This window comes from Choristoneura fumiferana, chromosome 5 (genome assembly GCF_025370935.1).
Source record: "Choristoneura fumiferana chromosome 5, NRCan_CFum_1, whole genome shotgun sequence".
Classification (NCBI taxonomy): Eukaryota; Metazoa; Arthropoda; class Insecta; order Lepidoptera; family Tortricidae; genus Choristoneura; species Choristoneura fumiferana.
The window spans coordinates 5,686,180-5,693,112 of record NC_133476.1 but is presented as its reverse complement, the minus strand read 5'-3'; positions in this window follow the sequence as shown (position 1 = coordinate 5,693,112).

The following is a 6,933-nucleotide window of genomic DNA, read 5'->3' as shown; positions in this document are numbered from 1 at the left end:
CATTATGGTAATTGTTTCAACTTATCTGATTTAAAACTGGATATTTTATCTATTTTAAAACACATCTCAGCTCAGCCTCCGCGCGACCCATTGCCCTACGTTCAAGCACGTGTATATGGTTTCGTTTTACCGTTATTTTTATGATAATTTATTAAGATATGCAGGTGCTCTCATTTCTTTGTTCTTGTGTAAGTTTCTTATATTGTATATATGAATAAAGCTATACCTACCGCCACTTGTCATAATTTGTGGTGTTAAATTGGAAGAAAATCGTTGATTATGGTAATGATTCATCCACATTTAATGGATCGGCCTATTTCATAGTCTGCTTTGGATTCTTGCCAATGTTTAATGTATTGGACCCGCTTTTGCATAGCGACCTCCCGGAGGAAAACGAGCGATGCATTTTAATAACGAGAGGCCGCTGCAATGTTGGCAATAATAACGCTAAATCTGCTAGGAATCAGAGATGTATTAGAAGTTATCGTTTTGTTAACAATCTTGTCTTTCCTGAGGTTTTTGTTTATTTGTCGATGGGTATTTCTGTCTGGCTGGCATCTTGTTTTACTGGCTACGGACATGTTTATCGTCTAGCAATAGGGGCGCTCGTAAAACGATGCCGGGTATGGTTTAAACTGTGGCGTGTTTAGTTTCAGCGCCTAAACCGTTTACGGAACAGCGACTTAATTTTAGACCATGCAGCCATTGCAAATAAATTTGCCGTTTAATCTCAATAGGATTGCCAAACGTTTCTATTTTAATTTGGAAGTTCTTCAGAGATCTGTGCTGTGTTGGCTTTAGTCGATTGGCACTATCCTTAGTCGCTCACACTTCAACAGTTTCTGACAATATCTGTCTTCAGCTGCGGCGCCGGATTGTCGCGACTGTGGTAGCTTATTGCGAAAACTCGCCCCACCTCGATATAGGTTATTGTTGCACGACCTTTTACGATAAATCATTTAGCATTTACTTTGAGTAGACCTTCACTTGTTCTACCACAATAAATTCCACGACAATCGTTTATTTGTTTCAAAGATTTATGACCTCATCGAATTTACGTTTATTTTAGAACGCGAATGAAGATTTAACGATACGCACATTTTCTCTTTTAGAGTGTAGCGATTAAGTTTCAGCTCACTTCGCCTACATTCGATCTCAATTACTGTATTGTTCCTTTACAAATAGAGGTGATTCGTGCGATATAACGTGATTGATAGAGAACGGGTCGATTGAAATCGCTTACCCGCAACTTTCCCGGATGTTGTCGACGAATTTGCGACTTTAGCACGTCCATTGTATGCAGTCCTCGTAACCAGCAATCACCGTGATCGGCGATGATGTAACATTTAACGAGCCAAGGTGACTGGAGGCAAATACAATATTTTGTCAATTTAACGCTCAGTAAAAATAAAGCTCGCCTGCGCCCGAAATTGCTTGTAGTAAGTGACCAATTAGAAGGATCGAACTGAAGCTGAAAGCAACAAAAGTACACTGGCGTACCTAGTGAAAATAGAAGAGTATAACGATCAATATGCAGACGCCGTCGTCTGGTACAATGCAAAACAATCACGGTGCAACGAACTTGGAAGGAAGGGCCCTTGCCTTAAAATGTCTATAGAACCATAACAGTAGGTATGAGCAAAGTACCTACTTATTGACGGAAAGTGAATCACGAATATTCCATTCGAAGCATGACTTCCGAGCTGAACGAACCTGGACTGATAAACGAATAAGCCTTTGTGTCAGCATGTGGCGTTTGTTTTTACTGAAAACGGACAGCCTAATTTGTTTACTTTTAAATAAATACAAAAGAATTGGAAGCGACTGCAGTGACAAATAGGGGCCGCGTTAGTCGTCTCTTGCATGTCGTATCTTCTTCAGTTGAACACGTGCAGCGTCCGTCTGTGTACAAACACACGTGTTCTTGACACAGCTGACGGGCTGCCTCGTCGAATGGCCCTAGGCCCTAGAGAAAGCGACAAAAATATTTTTTTAACAGTCATAACTTTGAATTCCTATTTACGTTAGGTATATTGTAATATAACAATGAACGCGCAAATCTGTATCGCCCGCCGTTTCCTGTTTTACAGTTTTCCTGTTATTATTGTAATTCGTATTAAAATATTAGCTTGATACATTTTATCCTCAAACTACTCGCATTAAAAATGTTTAATTGTAGCTATCCAGTTTCAGACGACACCGTAGTTTTGTTTGACAGCACAACACGATTGGTACGGTCAAGGTTTGCGAATGCAGTGGTGTGTTTTGCTTATTTCAACTTGTACATTAACATTTGTTACAATATTTGTGCTAAGTGTTCGCATAACACCAATAATAGAATTCGCGTGTGGCCCCATGTGCGCTTGCGCATCGGCGACTGTCGCTGCGGAAGTCGGTTGTTTAGCGCCGCCGGTGAGATTATCGTATACAACGTTCGCGAGCGCTCTGGGAGACCGGCCTTCACCCTAAGTGCGACCAATTCTAACCATCCTGTTCTATTATGTTCTATTTCCGAGATTTTATTGTGTATGTATGACATAGGTACATATTCTAATATCACAATGCAAATGCTAACGCGGTAGGTAGAATAACAAGCCGAGTATTTGGTCACAGTTTGACAGCAATTTACCTTTTCATTTTGTATTTGTTTTGGGTTGCGGTTGAAAAGTGACAGCTCTGATCAAAATGCTACCGCTAGCTAGCTACTGTATCTTGCCTTCTATGAAAATTAAGTCAGTAGGTATACCAACAATTTAATTTAGTTTACGAGGAACGAGCATCTTCCACGACAGCACCAATCCTTTATTACTAAGGGCATATGCCCCACTGTTTATCAGTCAAGCGGAAATAACGACAGGCACCGTTCCCGTTATAAAATCAAAGGATACAAGCTTCTTATAGTAAATAGCGGTTATGTTAACACAAGCTGTAAATCATTATTAACCGCGACGCCTTTATTTTCGATAGAGCTATGCGGAAATGAAGTGGTGGCTGAACACTTCTCAAGTCCAGTCCAAACAAGTCGAAATGAAATATGGATCGGAAACTCTGAACGTAATCTTCGGAGCATCCGACGACTGGCATAATTTCTTTCATATTTTCACTCGTTTCACAACAGTTAAGTTATGAGTATTATTGTATATAACAAAATACCACAAGAACTACGCCAACTACAGGATAACTTATTGATGACAAAATTAAGGAAATGGTTAATAAAGAAATGTTTCTACAAGTTAAGAGAGTTTTTAGAAAATATAATCTAAGACAGTAACAATAATTGATGCAGTAATTAATTTGATCTATGTAAATAAATAATATATGACAGCTAAATGATAATATTGTTTTAGTGACATTATTATATGTATAATTTGCATGCCATTATCGGTTAAACATTGAAACAAACAATTATAACTTAACCACCTACATTATACTTACCATGTTTAAGCAAATAAATATTCTTTCTTTCTTGACCGCTAAAAATACGTTTCTAATAAGCACAAATTACTAAAACCATATACTGTGTACAATATAAAATTTAAAAAATGATCTCAATTTTATACCAAAATACTACTTTGTTTGCGGCGTATTTTTCTTATTTTAACTGCATAAAGTAAGTGGCACAGGTCCTCGACAGGAACGCTAGGCACGCGACGGGTGAGGGGATAAAATTAGACGTCTCATGTAGTCCAGCCCCTCCGAATAAATTTGTCTGAAAACACTAAACATAGCCACGTTCATAATTTACCACATAAAGGAATGCCACATTTTTGTTTTCTAAAACGATCATTCTTAGTTTTTGCTGCATGTCTCGTTAAGACACGATCGTAGCTAGTATAATAAGCATATACTTACATACAACATTTTACATAACAGTCATGAAAATATTTTTTTTTTGCTGTGGCACGTGGTACGGTGTGTAACTGTGTACACAAATGTAAGCATTAATAACAAGAAATGTGTTTTTGTTTCATTTTCAAGGTTGTACATTGATCTCGATTTAGAGTTGATTATATTGGTAATATGCATGGTTATAGTAGGATTGCAGCGCAATTGTTGTATTAAAATGTAAACTATCGCATGTAAAGATAGCCGTGGATCACTGACTCTGGGTGAATCTCACGTAAATGCCATTGTTAAGCTGTACTGACGTTAATCGAAACCGATACTCGTGGTGATCGTTCCGGCCGCGTGCGCCGAGGATCTGATTGCAGCCACCGGACAGCCGACCGTGGCGTCCGCGGCAGCCGGGTCGGGTCAACCGGCGCCGGCGCAATGATGCGGATGCAATCTCACTCTAATGCCGCCCCGCACTCTTGTATGTTAAATCGCTTAAACTTTTAACATTCATAAACCAGCATACTGGTCACGGACGCAATAAACTGGTGATTCATGACATGAACGAGCTGTTCATTTAACTAATACGTTGATAGTAACTTAGCTAGTTAATTTACGCAATTGCAGTAAAAAGTCCTAGAGGCATTAGCAGCTATGAATGTTTATAAGATGTCAAACCACGTTTTGGTGTTGTTAAAAATTCAACATCGGGGTTTCTAGAAAAAATGCTCCATTGACACAGATGTTCAGCATTAATTATGTAAGGTTGAAGCAGATAATTACTTTTGTAATATCATTTATTTTTGTACTGACGCCAGCTTGCGTCAGAAGTTTACGTTCCTCGCCTAGCAGTCCCGTGGTTTTTCCTCGTTAGTATGTTCGCTTCTTTACTGAGTAAGCCATATTTGTAGTTCATTTTAACAATTTTCGTGCAAGGCTGTATCGAATGGTCACGAGCATTGCCCCTTATACGGCAGTGGTCTCGTCATTCCAGATTTGATTCTCAATGCTCACTCAGCACCATATGGCTGCTGCTACACCGGTCAAGGCCGAGTGCCAGTCTTTCTGGGTCGGCACTTGAGAAGTGCAAAGGAAAATTTTTGTGTTTGCAAACCTTGTAAATGCGTCGAGTACCTCGTTTTACTACATTTTGTGGTGTCATTACATCTTAAAACAGTGTCAAAAAATATGCGACCTTTAAATATCCTGTCCTGAGAATTCTTTTTCTGATTATTACAACCGAGCATTCTTGTCGTTGACTGTGGTAGTTGAACTTGCCACTTCGAAAAATTCGTTAATAGAGTTGTCAAGCTCGAGCGAAGACAATTGGAAAGTCATTGATTTCAACCGGGGACAGCCATTTTCGACCCTGTTATTTGATTTTCCGCTGATTAAGCGAATTATTTAAGTCATTACTTTCGCCATGGAACAAATTGCAACTATGTTCGTTATTACAAGCATGCTTATACATCACTACTTATAATATTATAAATGCGAAAGTAACTCTGTCTGTCTGCCTGTTACGCTTTCACGTCGAAACCACTGAACCGATTTTGATGAAATTTGGTATATAGGTAGTTTGAACCCCAAGGATAGGATATCTTATTCCGGTAGAGGGCGCCACCGCGCGATAACCTAGATCCGCGCAGACGAAGTCGCGTGCATAAGCTAGTACGTAATACAGCCACAGAATAAGTAATATGATACAGCGTGAAAGGTAACGAAAATTTAAATTTCCTGTCTGATCGATGTTGAGTGGACAGGATATTACTGTCTGCGAAAATTTATCAGGTTCCGATCAAACGTTGAGGGAATATGGTGTGATTTTCAATATTTTGCTACAACATTCTTAGTTAAAGTATTGTTTACCATTATCGTAAGTTTCAACTTATACAAATTTACGTAATAGGGATTTTCCAACTGTTTTCTTCATTATTGGAGTGTTAACAAAATATTGACGAACGGTTAGAAGACAATTAACTCCACAAGTTTGTCTTATCAAAAGATAAGGGTTACTTAATGCATACATGTATGTCTGTACCCTATGCCTACCTTGTTAATTTTCTCTGTGTGTATAACTTTTCAATATTGCTTATTAAGTATTATGTGTTCAATAAAGAGCCATTGCATTGTATTTCGTTAGCCCTCATTGCACGTTGGTTAAAACTTAGGAAAGCAGGGGGTTTCACACAATAACAGGGTTATCAAACTTTCCATCCGCAATTGCTTATTCTTTGCAATGAATGTCTAACACAATTGGACTTAAATTCTTTTCCTAAGTACCTACTCTGGTTTCAAGCTAAAATTACATTCCTAGCCGTAATTCCCACGCGCATGGTTTTATTCGACCATTATCTACGTAAGATGTATAACTTAGTGTGTCAGTTTCATTAACGTCAATCTTTATTATTATTAAACTACATTGTTAAACATGTTAGAAGTATGTAATTAGGTAACTTATCAGGCAGGCTCTTGTACAACATTTTAGTATATTGTTCTAGACGGTCGAATAGAATTTCCGGAATGATGAACGAGCTACAAAGTTTCTTCCTAATGTTTGATTAGTATTGACAGTATGTCCCTAAATGGTAAAGCATACAACATGCATTGATGGTTTTGACAACTAACTTAAGCGTGCTAAAATACGAATGTTTGCTTGAACACTTATTTGATCAATAATTGAACTCAACGAACCAGAAAATGTGATAATATCCGACATCTGATATGCAGATGAAATGCCTAGCGGCAAATCTGTTATTGCGAATACATCCAGCCTAGATCATGAATGAAGATGAAACCCTGAATCTGCGTCGATCAGCCTTCGGTTATTGCACGCGATTGAATCTCTCAAGCGAAACGTATAGCCAATTTGCAGGTCATCATAGATTGAATTATAGATCCAATCTAGTACTTTGATACAGCCCCTGCATGAACAAGTGGGAATGCTGTGTTTTACTGTTACTTTTTATAAATTTCTTGTCTAACGTCTTTTATTTTAAACGAACGTACGCCGACCACTTTAGCTTGCAAGCTCATTGTGATCTAGATAGCATTCGTTGTTTTTTCGTCTTGAACGTCTGCAGCTGCGGGGTTGATTAC